Below are 6,476 nucleotides of genomic sequence, written 5' to 3'. Positions count from 1 at the left end.
GGAACCTTACCCAGGATATTGATGTGTGTGTGGGCATCTGGGCAGGGAGCTACAGGCCCCCACTGGTGGTGTGGATTCCCTTCCGGGTCAGTGCACTGTTGTGCAGTCCTCCCTGGAGTCCTGCAGACTCCAATCTCTGTTCTGCCTGGGCCGTTTTCAGCTGGGCAGTGGTAGGCAAGTGTGTTCTCTCTGCTGGAGCCTGCTCAGTATCAGGACATGGCAGTTAGCTAGGGCTTTCTGAATGCCAGTTTCTGTAACCTGCTATAGGCTGTCTGGAAGGAAAAGAGTCCACTGACTTTGGAACCCTTTAAGTTTGATTGGGACAAGTAAAATGCCATCTTTTCCAAGGTTTTTACTTGAAGTTGGCAATTTCCACTAACACCTGGGATTATGGGTCAAATTAGACAGACCATTTCAGCTGCCAAACAATGATGTTCAAAGCAACACAGGTAGAGTTCCCTAGCCAGATGGTCTCCTGCTACGATCATCGTGCCCCAACTGCCTTTCTCCAGCAGCTACTGATTAGATTCTGGCTCTGTCTAGGGTGGCCACCACAGTTGAGAATGTTGTGGGGAGCAGAGATTGTGACCTCACCATCCCCTGCCTGCCAGCTGTAAGCAGAGACGATTCCTAGCACCTGTACTGGACTCTGGGAGATTCAGAGACCTGGGATGCCTCAAGGATCCTTTCTCTGCAACATGAAACTTGGGGGCTGGATATGGTGGACCATCTTCTCTGGCCCCAGGGGGTGGAGAGTATGCCCATTCAGCCAGGCTTTCAGCTCACGGCAACCTTGTTCACACCCGAGTGGGGAACTGAGTGCCACAAAGCTGGTCAGCCTCTGGACAGAGATCTTTATGATAGGCATCCCAGAGGCAGCAGAATCCAGCAAGTACATCGTGGCTCACATCCTCGGAGCCAAAAGAGTTAAGTGTGGTGGCACCAGAAGGACAGGAAGAGGGTGTAGGGAGAACTGTGGGAGAGTTACATCAGGTTATGCCCACCCAAGATTCTTACCAGAATCAGATGGGACTTTTCTGTAGTATTGTCGTAGACAGATGCTTATTTATTTATCCAACAAAGAGTTACAGTGTGCACCAAGCTCGGGGGGGGGGGTGGGGGGGATAAGTCATAGATGATGAAAATTTCCAGTGCTGGTTCCACAACACAACAACACATGAAGAAACCTTGGTTTGAGCTGAATGCCTGTGCTTCATGCTGTCATCCTAGCTACTTAGGAGGCTAAGATGGGAAGATCGAGGCTTAAGTTCTGAGCAGGAATGCCCGTAAGACTTATCTCCAACTAACTACCAAAAAGAAAATGGCAGAAGTGGATGTGAGGGTCAAGCCTTAGTCCATTGGCCTTGAGTACAAAGACTCAGGGGCAGCACCTAGGCTCTGAGTTCAAGGCCCAGGAGTCAGAGAAAGAAAGGAAAGATAGAGGAGGACGGTGGGAGAAAAAGAAGAAAGGAACGGAAGAAGGGAGCATGTGAGCCTTGGTTTGGAGTCCCTGGATCAAGGGAGCCAACCATTCACAATCTCTATGGGGACAGTTTCAGAGCTTAAAGACAGTATGTAGGACCAAGCCAATGACCCCTCAGCAACTTTATGACATCCAGGAACTTTGTGGTCACCGACTGCAGAGGGAAGCAGCCTCAGGTAGACCCTAAGGCTCAGGCTGTGTCACCAGGTGTCAAACATCCCCAGCCCCAATAAGTTTCTTTTCTGGTCCAAGATCTAGGGAGGTTTTGGGGTGAAGGAGTGTCAAGGCGGGGGGAGGCAAGGAAGATCAAGAAGGAAGATGATCCCAGGTCAGGTGTGTCAGGACATTGGAGCCATGACCTCGCATGACAACCTCGACCATCAGTGATAGAGCCTTCTATCCAACCACATGCCTATTAAAAGTCCTGGCACCTTGAGTTCACCATTGACCACCTGGCTGGCATCTGCCACAGGATGCCTGTGCAGTACATCCTTGGAGACTTGAACATTCCCGGGCTCAATCTGAAGATGACACTGAGAAGACTGAGGCCTGGGTGACTTCATCTTGAGCTAGCGAGCATCTTCTCAGGTATGAGTTATGCAGCTGACCATGAACCCTACCTGAGAATGAACAGAAGAAGCAATTCCCAGGGGACTAGGAACATAAACAATCCTTGGGAAAACCGCAGGCAGGCAGGTGCTAGAGTGCTTGGTGACGCTACAGTCAGACCACAGGTGGTGTTTGTTTAAAAAAGGAACTCTGCAGTTTAGCATGTATCCTCTTGAGACTCCTCTGTGGTGCAAGCCAACCAGTTTAAAGAATGTAGCCCCCCTTGATCTAACCAACAACTTGTTTCTGGTCCTTTCCCACTTTGTAGTGTGCCAATCATACTATAAAGTTGTTTTGTGATTTTCCTGGGGTTTGTAGTGATTTGTTACAAGAAATTATGATGTATGTGAAGCCCTACCTTCCCTAAAAAAGTGTATAAAAAGTGTTGTAACCATGGGCTTGGGGCCTCTCAGCATCATGGGCTGCTGCCATGTACACTGGGGGGACCAAGATCAAGCTTCCAATAAAGACTCCTTTGCTTTTACATGGTGACGGTCTCTGGTGGTCTTTTGGGTAATGATTTCAGAGTTAGGCTTTACAACACCCCCGGTGTTCATTCCTCCACCAGAGACAGAGGTCAGTGTGCCACTGGCACAGGACAGACAGGAAATGAGGGCGGGAGTCGGGACCCATGAAGCCCCGAGACTTCCTCTAGGGGGCACTAAGACCTCTTGACTGCCATTCTCAGAGGCAGAGGTGGGTCTCTCTTCTGGCTCAGCCTTTAGTCTAGATGGCAGATCTGGCATTCAGAGAGGGCCAACTGAAGGTGGGGCAGGCTTGGTTAGAGGCTGGTGGGAAAACCAGAGACCCTGGGCTCTGAGCAGGGTTGTTTTTGAGAATACTCACTACCCAGGAACATTGCTGGGATGGATCAGCCCTTTTCTCCTTCCCGAGAGAGAGGGACGTAGAGCCCTCCTGTCTTCTTCCCTTGGCTGTGAAATCCTTTCATTCCCACATCCTGTGGTTGGATAACTAGACCTCACCTCATTGTCCAGTGTCAATGCAGGACAGTGAGAGATCCTGAGTCTCTGATAAGTTCAGGGATCCTCAGTATGAGTTTGTACTTGAACGTCCTAACAGTGCATGGTCAGTCCCATCTAAGACTGCCATGATATAGGACATAGAATCTAGAGAATCAGAGCAGGATTGGGTCTGTTCTGGGAGTCTTGAGTATATGTGTGAGCTTTGAGCTCTGGTGTGCCCATCTGCTTCCTTTTCTTCGGTGGGTCTTTGCTAGAAAAAGCTTGAAACTAGAGACTGGGTCCTATCCCTTGTCTTTGATGCTAAAAGCTAGCACTCTACATTTGAGCCACAGCTCCACTTACAACTTTTTTGGGTGTTTAATTGTACATAAAGAATTCTCATGGACTTTGCAGTTAAGGGTTGCATCCAACTGCAGTCCTCAGATCTCAGTCTCCTGAGGAGATAGGATGAAAGGCATGGAAAAGTTTCTTTGGCCGGCTGCCAGTAACTCATGGCTGTCATCCTAGTTACTCAGGAACTGAGATCTGAGGATCACGGTTTAAAGCCAGCCTGGGCAGAAAAGTTCTGCGAGACTTGATGTCCAATGGACCACCAGAGAATAGGCAGTGTGGCTCAAGTGGGAGAGTGCTCACCTTCAGCTGCAGAACTGAGGGACAGTGCCCTGGCCCAGAGTTCAAATCCCATGATCAACAACAAAAAAAGAGGTAACTAAGTTTTCTACATAGCAGTGTGTACAGTAGGAAATGACATACTGGGCTATGAGATATTCCAGGTATGTGAGAAGCTTAATGTTTTATCTACAGTGGGTCTGAAGTCGGCAGTGCCACCTTCTCGGGGGTGGGATGTGATCCTAATGGAGGGAGTTCATGGTTCTCTTCTCAGAAACTACTGAAGCTTTGGGCTGTGTGTGTGTGTGTGTGTGTGTGTGTGTGTGTGTGTGTGTGTGTCTGTGTGTCTGTGTGTCTGTGTGTGTCTGTGTGTCTCTGTGTCTCTGTGTCTTTGTCTGTGTGTCTGTGTGTGTCTGTGTGTGTCTGTGTCTGTGTCTGTGTGTGTGTTTGGAGGTAGAACTGGGCCTTGGACTCAGGGCCTAGGTGCTGTTCCTGAGCTATTGTGCTCAAAGCTAGTGCTCTGACACTTGAGCCACAGCTCCACCTCTGGCTATTTGGTGGTTCACTGTAGATAGGAGCCACACAGTCTTTCCTGCATGGGCAGGCTTTGAACTGTGATCCTCAGATCTCAGCCTCCTGAGTAGCTAGGATGACAGACATGAGCCACCCGTGCTGGCTTTTTGTGTATGTGTGTGTGTGTGTGTGTGTGTGTGTGTGTGTGTGTGTGTGTGTGTGTGTGTGTGTGTGTGTGTGTGTGTGTGTGTGTGTGTGTGTGGGTGTGTAGAAGTGGGTTGTAACACGGAGCGCTGGACCCTTTGGTAACTTATAACTGCTATCTGTGGGGGATGCATGGGCTTAGGTTTAGGGGCCTGGAAGGGTGGAACACTTGAAGGGAACTCAGCACCATTAAATTATAAGACCAAAGGATCTGTGTGCCCTGGAGATGTCTACTCCCTTAGGCCTGGTTGTTGGCAGAGAGAGCTTAGGAGGACCTGGGGGTGGGGCCCACAGAGGGTGACTCCCCAGGTTGACAGACAGAATAGCCAGCCCTTAGTAAGGAAGTGAGCCCTGTTAGTATGGAGTGCACTGGTATGGGTCAGAGTCTGGGTCTTCTCATAATGACGATTCATGGGTGAAGCCAACCCTATTTTAAATCTTGACCTCTAATTTTGAGATTTCAGTATCCTGAATAGCTAGAATTACATGCATGAGCCTCTGGCACAAGGCCTCTAATTTTTTTTTTTTTTTTGGTATATTAGGGTTTGTACTCAAGGCCTTAGGCTTGCCAGTCAGGTCTTTTACCATGTGAGCTAAGCCTGTATGTCTTGTACATTTCAGAGATAGATAATATATGCTCAGGCTGGGCTGGATCGCAGCCCTCCTATCTGTGACAGGCATTCGCCAGCAGGCCTGGTCCTCTTTAGTTGGAATGCTAGACATGTAGCTTCACGCTCAGTCATTGGTTTAGGTGGATTGTCCCAAACCCAGTCCATGGCAGCCGATTCTTGACCTAAGGTGGAGCTCTGGATTGGGCCTCGACCATTGGTCCTCAGTCTCCTCCTGAGACAGTTGTGAGGAAACAAGGAATCAATACAAGAGCATCTCTGGGGCAGAGGCAGGCATAGAGGGAGGGGCTGTCAGATATGGTTCTTGGCAATTCTGTGAGCATATGACAGGAAGATACCCAGAAAGCGCTCAGATGGGGCCTGTTATTTATCGTGCAACTAGTACGGGATTATGAAACAAAACATGGCTCTCTTTCATCCTTACCCTATCGCCATGAGGAAAGGGATCCTTCACTGTGCTCAGTTTTGCAGCTGGGGAAAATGAGGCATGGAGACGCTAGGTGACCTACTCATGACCCCTAGCTGACAGCAAGCTCGGCCTGACTTCTCTGCCATGTTCCCTAGGACAGTGGGTGTTATTCAGTCCACTTCTTGTGGTGGCAAGTCCACTTCTTGTCAGTTGTGAGGCTTGAACTCTGGACCTGGGCACTGTCCCTGAGCTCTTCAGATAAAGGCTAGTGCTCTACCATTTAAGCCACAGCATCACATCCAAATTTCTGGTGGTTCTTTGAAGATAAGTGTCTCACAAACGTTCCTGCCTGGGCTGGCTATGAACCATGATCCTCATATCTCAGCCTCCTGTGTGGTTAGCATTATAGTCCTGTGCCACTGACACCTGGCTAAAGTATAATTCGGATTTTCTTTCTTTCTTTCTTTCTTTCTTTCTTTCTTTCTTTCTTTCTTTCTTTCTTTCTTTCTTTCTTTCTTTCTTTCTTTCTTTCTTTCTTTCTATCTCTTTCTTTCTTTCTTTCTATCTCTTTCTTTCTTTCTTTCTTTCTTTCTATCTCTTTCTTTCTTTCTTTCTATCTCTTTCTTTCTTCCTTTCTTTCTTTCTTACTTACTTTCTTTCTTTCTTTCTCTCTCTCTTTTTCTCTTTCTTTCTTTCTTTCTTTCTTTCTTTCTTTCTTTCTTTCTTTCTTTCTTTTTTTCTTTCTTTCTTTCTTTCTTTCTCTCTCTCTCACATTTTCTGACTCTGTCTCTGTCTCTGTCTCTCTCCCTACCTATCTCTCTCACATAGGAACTGGTTGAATGGGTGCTGGAGGAGGTGGCCCAGGGTCCCCATGTGGCTGGACTCAAGGTGGTCCTCCCATTCTGGAGGTGGGCTGTAGGTCAGGAGCTGTCTCCTGCGCCTATTGAAATACCTCCCTGAGGTAAGCCAAACTGTGCCCGGGTTAGACAGTGTTGGATATTCATCGTCCATCCCTCCCGTGAGTCCTTCCCCACTAC

Source organism: Dipodomys merriami, unplaced genomic scaffold (assembly GCF_024711535.1).
Source record: "Dipodomys merriami isolate MVZ:Mamm:240054 unplaced genomic scaffold, mDipMer1.0.p SCAF_255, whole genome shotgun sequence".
NCBI lineage: Eukaryota > Metazoa > Chordata > Mammalia > Rodentia > Heteromyidae > Dipodomys > Dipodomys merriami.
Note: the sequence above shows the minus strand (reverse complement) of the source record.